The sequence below is a fragment of the Cervus elaphus genome, chromosome 32 (assembly GCF_910594005.1).
Source record: "Cervus elaphus chromosome 32, mCerEla1.1, whole genome shotgun sequence".
In the NCBI taxonomy this organism is placed as follows: domain Eukaryota; kingdom Metazoa; phylum Chordata; class Mammalia; order Artiodactyla; family Cervidae; genus Cervus; species Cervus elaphus.
Genome location: NC_057846.1, coordinates 37,275,166 through 37,283,802, shown reverse-complemented (window position 1 = coordinate 37,283,802; position 8,637 = coordinate 37,275,166).

Genomic DNA, 8,637 nt, shown 5'->3' with positions numbered 1-8,637 from the left:
TGACATCAATAAAGGGAAATTTTAAAGGCTAACTGGAAACTTACCAAGAGATATCTGTTTATGAACAAAATTAGGGCCTTCTCTGGCTGTTCATGGAGTTAAGACTCTGCACTTTGAGTGCAGGGGGCCCAGATTCGATCCCTGGTCAGGGAACTAGATCCCACATATCACAGCTAAAATTTCCACATGCTACAAGTAAGACCTGGCACAACCAAAGAAGTTAAAAAATAAAAACAAAAGTAAATTATCATTTGACTCAGACATATCACCTTTAAAATATCTCACATATACGTAAAACCTCCTGTTTATGAAGGAGGTCTTTGTTTCAACACGTTGACAGTGATCACACACTGGGGAAAAGTGAATATATATTTTCATTGTGAGTGAAGTAGCTTATTATTTAATAGTATGCCATAATTTTAATAGAATATAGTAGAAATATGACTGTGGACTTGAGTGACTTGCCATTATATATGATCAGCATGCTGTTTAAAACCACAGTGACACATGTTTATGAGTGAGAAGAAAAATATGGAAGATGTGTTTTTTTAGAAGTCATTTGAGATAGGGTTTTAGGTGATGCTGGAAAAGAAGAGAAAGAGACTAGAAGGAAGACAAGCAAACATGAAAATAGAGAAATAAGAACTACATTAAGAAGAAACATGGATTTCTTTTATTCAGTAATTATGTGAAGTGAAAGTGTTAGTCGCTCAATCATGTCCTGACTCCTTGTGACCCCGTGGACTGTAACTTGCCAGGCTCCTCTGTCCTTGGAATTCTCCAGGTAAGAAGACTGGAGTGGGTAGCCCTTCCCTTCTCCAAGGGATCTTCCTGACCCAGAGATCAAACCAGGTCTTCTGCTTTGCAGGCAGATTCTTTACCATATGAGCCACCAGGGAACAATGTGGTTATGTGTATAGTATATTCAATTTGTTTAAATTCCGCAAGTAAACCCTAATGCTCTCAGATGTGTGTATAGGTGTGTATGTATTTCTATCAGTAAAAAGAAATTCATGGAAAGAAAAAGAGGTTGTTAGGGGAGTGGGTAAATAGTAGTAAATAATTTGTTTTGTCTTCATACATTTTGCATTGTTTGTTATATGATGGAGTTCAGAACATACTACTGCAAAATGTTTTTCCTTGGCAAACTGAATATCGTAAGCTGAAGGAATCTGAGAAACAGCAGAAGCGGAAAGGTCATGCTGACCTCCCCACCTTTCTCACCCTTCTTCCCTGAAATGGTCATCTATCTTTCATGCGCAATTTACCTGTCCAGTACTAGAAGAAAAAAAGTCATTCTTATTACCAGAAACTGGAAATTTAGGGCTGAGAAAGCTTTACAAATAAACCTTGTTAAACTAATCCGTATCTTCCTAATTTATTCCTTCACCATTTACTACCCTCTCCCAAACTCTTTTGTCTCGTTAATTCTTCACAAATGTATTGCTTCTTCATCTAAATGCTATAAAAGATTCCCATTCTGGTGACCTTTTCATTCTCTTGAGAAGGCCCCCATGTGCATGTAAAAAGCTAACAAAATTTGTACGCTTTTCCCTTAGTCTGTCTTTGTCACTTTACTTTCAGATGCAGCCAAAGACCCTAAGGGGTTGAGAAAAGCTTTTTCCCATTCCTACATTATGCACATATTACAATGAAAATGAAGGGAAAAATAATCTCAAAAAAAAGAATTATTTTGATTACATAAAAATGTTTAAATTGCTGGCACAAAATGCTAAAAAGCCACCAAGAAAATATAAAGAAATATTTACTTCAGATAAGAAAATTTTTAATTCTTAATATTTAGGGAGTCAAACTGAACATGAAAAACAATGAGAAAGAGATAAGCCAAGAAATAGATTAACCATTATGAAATTTCTGAATTTTCAGAAAAGAAGAAATATCTAGATATTCAGATTTACTATAAATCAGAATAATAAATATTATAACTGCAAAGTTATTGCTTGTCACCTTTCTAATTAGCAAAGTTTAAAAACTATATTGGTGAAAGCACAGCATGAAAAACACTACATTATTCTGCTGATGAAAGTGTAAATTAGTAGATATTTTTGGAAAAACATTTGACAATCCATTTTAAGTATATAAGATATTAATGTTCAGTGATCAAAAGATTTTCAGTTTAGAAATACATCTTAAGAAAAAACAAATTTAAAGAAGAGTATGAATAAAGAAATTGAAGAATTATATAACATTTTGAATAATTATAAACAAAAACGTCAATATTAACTTAGTGGTAAGAAAATAATTTGTATCCAACAGTAGAATTGGATGTGGTATGATCCATAGTAATAGGTTACTGTTTTTAATGACATTAAAAGATGCTTATAATAAAATTATAAGCATGTAAATAAGGTAAAGTTTCATATATTATTTTGATTTCATTTACAGATTATTTAAGATTACTGAAAATAAAGATGCTACTGTATCATTAGAGCTAGAAATGGAATGTTCTGTTGTATAAACTTGTAAATATTCTGATTTTTCATACTGAACATTTATTGATTTTATGAAAGTGAAAGTTGAAAGTTAGTCGCACAGCTGTGTTTGACTGTTTGGGATCCCATGGATTGTAGCCTGCCTGACTCCTCTATTCATAAAATTCTCCAGGCAAGGGGGTACTGGAGTGGGTTTTAATTTCCAAAAGTAAAGAACACCTGCTTGGATATGTGTTTGCTTTCTGATGATATTTACTTGTGTTAATGTCATTTTGATTGATGCAACTATTGTTAGTTTCTGAGTTTAGCAATTCAGTATATATTGGATATAACTGCACCTAGAATTCCCAGGTCAAATTTCATGTTCTTTTCCTTCTCCTACACTCAACACTGTGTTGGTTGAATAAGAAATTGATCTTTTGTATGTCTTATATGGTAATTGACATCTTTATTCTGATATGTTTGTCTGTTTTTGGTTATAGGTTAAATCACTGCTCCTAAGAGGGGGAGAATTTCTTCTGAAAAATGGAGTCTTTCTAAATATCAGTCATTCAAGCAGGAGGTAAGTTTTGTTTTTTTTTTTTTTAAATAAGTTCTTGACTTATTAGCAAAGAAACTGATCAGTTCTTTTACACTAGGTAAACACAGATATTGGATGCTATTTATAAATAAGAATTCAGAACTGTTCAAACTCAAAGGAACTTTACATAACTTTAAAAATTAATTACTTAGTTCATGGGCCCTTGGTCAAGGGCCACCATGCTATAGATAAAGAGAGAATGTCTTTAAATGGGTGAATTATATGGTGTGTGAATTACATCTCAATAAAGATTTTCAAAACAAAATGTGTAACTTTTTAACCAGGACAAGGAAACTTAATTTGACAATGGAGATAAAAAAATTATACAGAAAACATGAAAAAATAATGGCAGAAATAAATTTTGATATTGCATATGTGGAATCACTTAAAAGCACTACTTCTCAGGTTAAACTTGAAATTGTGGTAGTATGTTCTCTATAAAATTATACTTAAAAATACATAAATAAAGGTTGAAGACTAACTCAAAAGAATGTATGAAGTCCAAATGGTGGAGGAGAATATGCTATAAATGTTACATCTCTCAAAATTAAGAGCCAAAAATATCATAATAGGCAATGAATGAATAAATGAATAAAGTGCAAAACTAAAATATTTCTAGAAAAAACAGAAAATGTAGGTGACCTTAGGTCTGGTTATACATTTTTAGATATAACATCAGAAGTATGAATCATGCAAACAAAAGTTGATAAGGTGGACTTATTAAAAGTAAACAAAAAAATTGCTTTGTAAAAGACAAGGTTAAATGAATGAAAAGGAAAGGAAAAGGTGAAAATAATTGCAGAGTCCTCATATCTTATAGAGGGCTTGTATCCAAAACATGTGAAGAACTTTTAGAATTCAGCAATAAGAAAATAAACAATCCAGATTAAAAATGGGCATAAGAGATTGCTCACCCAAGAAGATAAACAAATTATAAACAAGCACCTGAAAAGATGTTCAGCATCTTGTATCACTGTTGTTGTTTAGTCGGTGAGTTGTGTCTCACTCTTTTGTGACCCCATGGAATGTAGCCTGCCAGGTTCTTCTTCCTTGGGATTTCCTAGGTAAGAATACTGGAGTGGGTTGCCATTTCCTTCTCCAGGGGATCTTCCTGACCTAGGGATTCAACCTGTATCTTGAGCATTGGTAGGTGGATTCTTTACCATTGAACCACCAGAAAAGCGGCCCTGAGTCCTTAGGGTTTTTACAAATTAAAGCAACAATGAAATATAATGAAAAACTATTACCTTGGTACTAAAAAAACCCCCTGCCATTATAAATTGCTGGTGTGCATGTAGATTAGTAGGAACTCTCTTCATTGCTGATGAGAATAAAAAATGGTACAGCTACTTTGAAAGACAGTTTGACTCTTTCTATTTGTCTACTTTCTTTTTTAAATGTTGATGTATTTACTTTTGGCTGTGCTGGGTCTTCATTGCTGTGTGGGCTTTTATCCAGTTGTGGTGAGCTGGGGCTACTCCATAGTGTGATGTGCGAGCTTCTCATTGCAGGGGCTTCTCTTGTTGCGGAGCTCAGGCTGTGGGCTGCACAGGCTTCAGTACTTGAGGGATGTGGGCTCAATAGTTGCAGTTCCTGGGCTCTAGAGCACAGACGCAGTAGTTATGGCATACAGGCTTAGGTGTGCAGTGGCATGTGGGATCTTCCCATATCAGAGATCCTGTATCCCTAGGTGCATTCTTTACCACTGAGCCACCAGGGAAGCCCATTTGACTATTTCTTACAGAGATAAACATAGCTTTTCCTTATGAATCAGTAACCACTCATCTAGATCTTCACATAATTGACTTGAAAATGTATGCTCACACAAAACTCTGTACAATTGTAGTAACTGTATTCTGTAATTTTTTGTCTGCACTGTGTGGCATGTAGGATCTTAGTTCCCCAGTCTGGGACTGAACCCAAGCCCCCTGCAGTGGAAGCACAGATTATTAACCTCTGGACCACCAGGGAAGTCCGTGGCAACTTTATGCATAATTGAAAAAAATCTCTAAGCAACCAGGATGTGCTTCAATAGATTGAATTAATAAACAAACATTGGGTCATCCATACCACAGTATTCAGGAAAGAAAAGAAATTAGGCATTCCACCATCAATAGCCATTAAAGAATATTAAATATATATTGTATCTGTTTAAAAAATGAAGCCTTGAATAAAGTTAATGGACAGATAACAGTATATGTTGTAGATAATATAATGTTCCATAAATCAACATGAAGAAAGGCACCTCAATAGAATAAGTGGTAAAAATATAAAAATACATGATGAGGCAGTTCACATAAGAGTAAACCCAAATGGCTACCATGTTTACAAATATCCAATTTCATTCACAATAAAAAAAAAATGTAAGTGAAACCAACAGTGAAAAATTACTTTATGCTGAAAAGTTTGATGCTCTCTCGAGCAGGCAGTGATGAATGGCTGCTGGAACTCTTCTACTCTGCCAGTGAGAATGTAGACTCTTACCTCCATCAAACAATGTGGGAGAGCATGCTAGTAGTTTTTACTGAAGTAAACATACACAGTACTGGCCGTCCAGTACTGTGTACCACCCCTGTATGAACCTTATGGAGATTTTTCATAGATACATGAAGAGACACGTGTGAGGATGCTCCTCACAGTGTTATTCAGAGTGCCAAGCTTTTGGAAAAGGGAACTTGGCCATCCAGCACAGGAAAAGTATACGTGTAAAGGGCAGTGGATGCAAACAAGGGTGCTAAGCACCTGTTAGAAGAAACAGAGTATATTTAGCAGCTTGACAGATCTTCAAACTCAAGTGTTGGGTGAGAAAAAAGAAGAAACAGAATGCCATTAGGTAAATAAAGATTTCATGCGCACAAAATAGCAATTCTTAGTTTGCAAGAATACATAATTCATATATCTTGGTTTGAGAACCTCGCAAAACAGAGCCAGAAGTGAGTTGTCAGTCCTAATTATTTACTGGAAGGTACAAGTCCAGGGAAAACAGAAGTGAGGTGGAGAAGAATAAGATGCTAAAGCAGAGTGATGCGTTACTACTGTGGCCACGGCTGTATGGTGAGCTACGAAAAGATACAGCTTGCCTCTCCTATATCTTGTGCACATGCTTGGCCATGTGAGGTATTTCTGGACAGATTCTGTGGAAGAATAATGCTTCAGAAAAGTCAACAGAAGGTTGGAATAAAGAGGGAATTTGTTGATCTCGTCTCCTGTCTCCATTGGTCAAAATCCTTGCCACAGGGAAATAATTCCACTTCAATTTAAGGTTGAGAAAGGTAGTTGGCTCTTTGGGAAGTCAGACCCCATGCCTCCTGGTGGCACGTTGTGGAGTGGTGGGAGAATTTAAAAATCCCAAGCTTCAGATGAAAGATGCATATGGACACTCATGGGTTCCTGGTTCCAGCCATGGCCGAGGTAGAGCAAGTAGGCAAGATCCAAGAAAACTGATTGTGAAAACTGATTGTGAAGACTGTCATATATGACACACATATAGTAAAAAAGGTACACATGAAACGTATTAAAATGTTTGTCTCTGCTGGGAGAACAGAAAAGAGAAATGTGGATAAAAGCGAATAAATAAAACAAGAGAGTACTTGCTGGGTGTAAGGATGACAATGGGTCATGAATCAGAGTTTAATTAACTTCACTTCTTTACCTAAATTCAAAAAGAAAAGGTGACGGAGAAAGTTCAGTAGACTGTATCATAATATCAGCAAATAAGTGGGGCGTGCATGCATGTTCAGTCACGTCCAACTCTGCCACCCCACGGACTGTAGTCTGCCAAGCTCCTCTGTCCATGGGATTCTCCAGGCAAGAATACTGGAGTGGGTAGGTATTTCCTCCTCCAGGGGATCTTCTTGACCCATAGATGGAACCTGCATTTCCTGCATTGGCAGGTGGATTTTTTTTTTTTTTTTTTACCATTGAGCCACCTGGGAAGCCCAAATAAGTGGGGCATGAGATCCTAAATCTCTTTACCTGTTCAATTATTGGACAAGCACAAGATTGGGTATTGTGGTTGAAGATAAATCATTTCCCCCCCTTTTTAATGGAGAAAACTAAATCAATATTGGTTTTGTTTAATTAAAACTGTGAATAAAAATGGGATAAAAGTAACATTTCCTATGTTACAAATATTATCAAGAGTACTGAGAAGGGCCAAGCAGGATTTGTGTGTATCCATAAATCCAAATGGAGAGGAATTATTTGCTAACGCCTTGCCAAAGGTGGAGCTTCCCAGGTGGCTCAGAGGTAAAGAATCCACCTGCCAATGCAAGAGATGCAAAAGACATGGGTTTAATCCCTGGGTCAGGATCCCCTGTGTTTAATTTAGAAAAGTGTTATTTATTAAGTACAAATCCTGGAGGTCTTGAGTCAGCAAAATGCTATCTCTGTGAAAGAGAAATGCTGAACATTTGAGGAAACAGTGCTTGTGTCCCTTTCAAATTCCCATGTTGAAGCCCTAACTCCCAGTGTGATGGTTTTAGAAGGTGGGGCCCTTGGGAGGTGATTAGATTTAGGTGAGATCACGAGGGTGGGGCTTCCCAGGATGGTATTAGCACCTTTCTAAGAAGAGGAAGAGACATTAGTGATTTTTCTCTCTCTGCCAAGTGAGGATACTGTGAGACGTTTGTCTGCCAACCAGGAAGAAAGCCTCATCAAGAACTGAACCTTCCAGTACCTTGATTTGGACTTCTCAGAACTGTGAAACATCAGTTCCTGTTGTCTAAGCCTCCCAGTCTATGATGTTTTGTTATGGCAGCCCGAGGAGCAGACTAAGACAATGTGTTAGGTCCCTTTTGCCTGGGAATTACAGAAACGACTCCAACAAGCTTTAATTCTTTGAGAAGAGAATAGACATTTCCTTCATACCCTACAAGTTGAGAGGTGCAGTTATAATCTCAAGCACTGTCAGGAGTTTAGTGTCTGGCTTCATGCTCGCTCCGTTTTCACTTTCTTGTCACATCTTCTGTCATCGTGCTGACTCTCTCTCCAGTTTTTCTTTGCCAGCACTCTGAACTTTTAACTGTACAATAGCACAGCGTAAAAGTTGAAAGAGAAAGCTGCAGCTCTGTCTCAAGTTGAGGAAATTCCAGAGAAGAGCTCTGAGTGATCAGAATCTCAGCTTTGTAGCCACAGAGTGGGGCTTGAGGCATGTGAGAATGAAATGGAATGAGTGAGGAGTGGAAGCAAGTCTTCAAATGAAGATTAGGGCAGTATAACCAGGAGGCAGAAATAAAAGCTGGTCAGAGGTTTAAAAAAAAGAAATTAAGATTCCCTAGTGTTTGCAAATACTTAACAAATATTAATTTGGGGGATTTTAGAATAAGAAATTAAAGTTCCAGGGATTTCTTGAGAAGTCTCCAAAAGAAATTATAATTAAAGATATATGTTATAATTCCCATAACATATATCTTTCATAATAATAAATGATTATAATAATAAAAAATTAATCATTTTTCTGTGATAGAAATCTATGATAGAAAGTTTTGGAGTTTTTCTATTAAAATATACAGTGTTAACAGATGCATGATTTGTTATCAACATTTTGTTGCGATTATAAGTTTCAATACCATGTACACATGATCAGTATCTGATTAGTATATT